We start from the raw sequence: 5310 nt of genomic DNA, 5'->3' as shown, positions 1-5310 counted from the left end.
AATGCTTTGCCTGTGGGAAGGCGGGACATATGAAGAAAAAGTGCCCAAATAATCAAATACCATCAAAACTGTGCACTAGGTGTGGAAAGGGCTATCATCTGGCTCGGGATTGCCACTCTGTTAGAGATATAAGAGGTCAGATCCTCCCTCCAAATCCCTCAGCCATTAAGGAAGAAAATTTTTCAAAAAAAAATGGATATGCGGGCCCAAGATCCCAGGGCCCCAAAAGATATGGAACACTGCTGAACACTCAGGGGACACGGAAGAGGCCCGGAATACAATAGTACAAATCATCAACCTATAGGTTAGGAAAAAAATCTTCACTAACCCCACATCCGATAGAGGGCTAATATCTAAAATATATAAAGAACTCAAGAAGCTAACCACCCCCAAACCAAACAACCCAATCAAAAAAAAATGGGGCAGAGAACTAAACAGAGAATTCACAACAGAAGAATCTCAATGGCCTAGAAAGTGCCTAAAAAAATGTTCAGCTTCCAGTCTGGGCCTGAGCACTGAGCAGACCCTGGGCAGCAGCTCTGCCCTGAATCTCACAGATCCCAGAGGAAATGGGACTTTCAGGGGCTCTAACTCAGGCAGTATCTTAGGTAAGGAGAAAGCAACACCGGCCCCACACAGGGAGTAAGTGGGACCCACTAGGGCCCAGAATGTCACTCCTGGCACAGAGCACTGGTTCCTTCCAATCTGGGCCTGAGCACTGAGGAGATCCCGGGCAGCAGCTCTGCACCCAATCTCACAGAACCAAGAGGAAGCAAGTCTTCCAGGAGATCTAACCTGGGTAGTATCTTAGGTAAGGAGACAGTAATACCTGCCTAAAACAGGGAGTAAGTGGGACCCACTAGGACCCAGGAAGTCACCCCTGGCCTGGAGCACTGATTTCTTCCTGTTTGTGCCTGAGCAGATCTTGGGCCCCAGCTCTAACCCCAGTAGTAACACTCACCCCATACAGTTCTGATGCAACCAAGATAATAGGAAAGACAGGCTCCAGTCAGAGACAGGGCAGGTAGCAGTAAGGCAATCCAGATGGTGAAAGGCAAGCACAAGAACATAAGCATCAGCAACCCAGGATACTTGGCATCATTAGAACCTAGTTCTCCCACACACGAAAGTCCTGAATTCCCCACATCACTAGAAAATCAAGATTCAGATTTAAAATCACTTCTAATGATGATAGAGGATTTTAGGAAGGACATAAATAACTCCTTACAGAATCTGAGGAGAACACAGGTAGAAGCCCTTAAAGAGGAAACACAAAAATCCTTTAAAGAATTACAAGAGAACAAAACCAAACAGGTGAAGGAATTGAACAAAACCATCCAGGACATAAAAATGGAAGTAGAAACAATAAAGAAATCACAAAAAGAGACTACCCTGGAGATAGAAAACCTAGGAAAGAAATCAGGAGTCATAGACACAAGCATCACCAACAGAATACAAGAGATAGAAGAGAGAATCTCAGGTGCAGAAGATACCATAGAAAATATTGACACAACTCTCAAAGAAAACGCAAAATGCAAAAAGTTCTTAACACAAAACATCCAGGAAATCCAGGACAAAATGAGAAGATCAAACCTAAGGGTAATAGGTATAGATGAGAGTGAAGATTCCCAACTTAAAGGGCCAATAAATATCTTCAACAAAATTATAGAAGAAAACTTCCCTAAAGAACAAGATGCCCATAAACATACAAGATGCCTATAGAACACCAAATAGACTAGACCAGAAAAGAAATACCTCCTGTCACATAATAATAAAAACACCAAGTGCACAAAACAAATGAAGAATATTAAATACAGTAAGGTAAAAAGGCCAAGTAACATATAAAGGCAGACCTATCAGAATTATACCAGACTTCTCACCAGATACTAAAAATGCTAGAAGACGCTGGACAGATGTCATACAGACCCTAAGAGTACACAAATGCCACACCAAGCTACTATACCCAGCAAAACTCTGTTACCAAAGATGGAAAAACCAAGGTATTCCACGACAAAACCAAATTTACACAATATCTTTCCACAAACCCAGCATTACAAAGAATAATAGCGGGAAAGCTCCAATACAAGGAGAGAAAGTGTACCCCAGAAAGAGCAAGAAAGTAATCTTCTTCCAACAAATCCAAAAGAAGATACCCACACAAAGATAACTCTACCTCTAATAACAAAAATAACAGGAGACAGCAATCACTGTTTCTTAATATCTCTTATCATCAATGGACTCAGTTCCCCAATTAAAAGACATAGGCTAATAGACTGGATACATAAATGGGACCCAGCATTTTGCTGCATACAGGAAACCCACCTCAGTGACAAAGACAGACTTTACCTTACAGTCAAAGGCTGGAAAACAATTTTCCAAGCAAATGGTCCTAAGAAACAAGCTGAAGTAGCCATTCTAAAATCTCCAGCCTGAGAACACAAAGGGGGTGCTCATAGCTCCACCTGTATAGGTAGTTGAGGGTGGTCTTGCCAGGCATCAGTGGAAGTGGACAGCCTTAGTGCCTAAAAATTTGGATTCCCTAGTGTTGGGGAATTTTGAGAGCAGGGGAGCAGGAATGGGCGGATGGTGGGAGCAGACCCTCATAGTAATTGGAGGAGGGGGGATGGGGTAAGGGGTTAGGCATCAGTAGACTTGGACAGCCTTGGTGCCTGGAAGTTTGGATTCCCTAGTGTTGAGGAATTCGAGAGCAGGAAGGCTGGAATGGGAGGATGGTGGGAACACGCCCTCATAAAAACTCCCAGAACTATATGGATTAGACATGACAGAGGCAGGCAGCCAGAGCAAACAAAAAATTATCTTGATACTAAAATTTGTTTTGAGAATTGTATATTGCAGAATACACAGCCTTGGTGTATCTACTCATCAGGCAAACTGAGCAGACCTGCTCAAATCTCTGATGTCCTGGAATTCCAGCTGGATAGAGTGAAGACACAGCATCACAGGCTTATCAATTTACTCTTCCCCCCAACCCTCTTCTAATATCTCAATGCGCATAATCAACTTGAAGAAGTTAATGAAGAATCCGTGCCCCTATTCCCTGGGCTTGGGGACTAAGGTGGTTAATATTGGGCTGTCTTTCTAGGGAAAAGTAGTGGTTTTGTTTGAACAGGAAGGATTAGCTAGGATTTATTGCATAGCCACAACCTATCTGTAGATATATGTATAATTGTTATTAAGATGAAGTTATAATTTCTTAAATGGTACAAAATTTACTTTGATTTCAAATTTAAGGTTTTCATTGGTATGAGTTTCTTATTGATATAAAAGTGAGATTAATATTGTTACTCTCATAGGCATTGTGCCTATATAACACATTTAGGAATACAAGGCTTAGACCTAGTCCTTCTTTAACTTTTCTAACTGATTTAAGATGGTTATCCTGTGAGTTAAGGGCCTATAGCAAATTCATGGCTCTGAGTTTATTTTTAGGGTGTTTTCTATATTTTATTTAGAAATAGCTGAGAGGAGTTAACAGACAACAGTCCAGATTGCCTTACATAAATAGTTGGTTTTCAAAATGTCAAAAGTCCATAGAATTGACGTTACAAACATTTCTGTATTAATGTTCATTTTGATTAGAGACCTGTCTGCTCCTGACAGCTTCCTGTCTTGGATTCTAAGAAGAAATTGAGCATCTTTGGAGTTACTCCAGTTGTGGTGAGACAGCCACTAGGCAAGAATTGCCTCTTTCCATCTACTAATTACTGTCCAGAAAAGGACACACTTGCAGAATAGTCGACTGATTATATCTGCCAAGACAGAGTAATCAGCCCTTAATAATTCTGCATCACTAGGTCTGTCAGATGATCCTGGGCCAGAAGGCTGAAGATTTGATGCTCCAATGTTTTGTAGTATAGGAACTGTCCAAGTGTTTAGTGGTCTCTATAATTTGGCTAAGTTTTAGAAGGTATGCTTTGTGCTTCCCATAATTTCAGTTAACTCAGTCATTCTGGATTTCTGATGAGGTTGAAGACCTATAGTCTCATAGCCAATCCTGGCTATTTACTTTGAGAGAAAAGATTTGAGAGGATGGTTTTCAGCTGACATTCATTCTAAAGCTAAGGGGAAAAAAAGCCCGGTTCAGAACTAAGTCTTTTAGTTAGGATAGATGACAGAGGTTCTACTTAGTCAACAAAATGATGGACTGGGTATTAGGTCTATCTTGTACCTTATTGACCCAAATTGGTATAGTTATGCTTTAATTGTATTTTAAGAGAAAAGTTTTATTTTAACAGGAAGGGTGATATGTAGGAGGAGCTAAGGTGGGAGGAGTATGAAGAGGAGAAGTAAGGAGAGGAGGAGGAGGAGGAGGAGGAGAAGGAGAGGAGGAGCTAGGTGATGAGAGAGAAAGAGAGAGGGGGGCCAGACATGGAGGCAGATGTTCACATGTCTCCGCCAGTCAAAGATAGTTGATATATCTAGGTTGGGTATTGGGTTACACTTCTGATTGATATTGAGCATTACCAAATTTATAAAGCCATTGGTTAACATTTAAAAAAATGTATAAAAGCAAAAACGAGATAGGGGTTTTCTAGGGAGGGGAAATGGGGAAAGGGAATAGCATCTGAAATGTAAATAAAATATCCAATAAAAAATAAATTAAAAAAATAAAGGCAAGGGGAAAAAAGCCAGGTTCAGAACTAAGTCTTTTAGTTAGGAGAGATGACAGAGGTTCTGGTTAGTCAACAAAATGATGGACTGGGTATTAGGTCTATCTTGCACCTTATTGACCCAAATTGGTATAGTTATGCTTTAATTGTATTTTAAGAGAAAAGTTTTATTTTAACAGGAAGGGTGATATGTAAAAGGATCTAAGGTGGGAGGAGTATGGAGAGGAAGAGGAGGAGAAGGAGAGGAGGAGCTAGGTGATGAGAGAGAGAGAGAGAGAGAGAGAGAGAGAGAGAGAGAGAGAGAGAGAGAGAGAGAGAGATGGGTGGAAACATAGAGGCAGGTGTTAGAGTGTCTCCGCCAGTCAAAGGTAGTTGGTATATCTAGGTTGGGTATTGGGTTACACTTCTGATTGTATGGGCATCTTGTTATTGAGTGTTACCAAACTTATAAAGCCTTTGATTAACAGTAAAAAAAAAAAAATAGTATAAAAGCAAAAAGGAGAAGGGGGATGAGATAGGGGTTTTCTAGGGAGGGGAAGTGGGGAAAGGGGATGCCATCTGAAATGTAAATAAAATATCCAATAAAGAAAAAACTCATGTAGATATAAACAACCAAAAATCAATAGTCAGATGAAAGCAAACCTCGGAAGACTAAATTCTACACGTGACGCACATTAGA

The sequence above is a fragment of the Arvicanthis niloticus genome, chromosome X (genome assembly GCF_011762505.2).
Source record: "Arvicanthis niloticus isolate mArvNil1 chromosome X, mArvNil1.pat.X, whole genome shotgun sequence".
Lineage (NCBI taxonomy): Eukaryota > Metazoa > Chordata > Mammalia > Rodentia > Muridae > Arvicanthis > Arvicanthis niloticus.
This window is presented reverse-complemented; position numbering follows the sequence as displayed.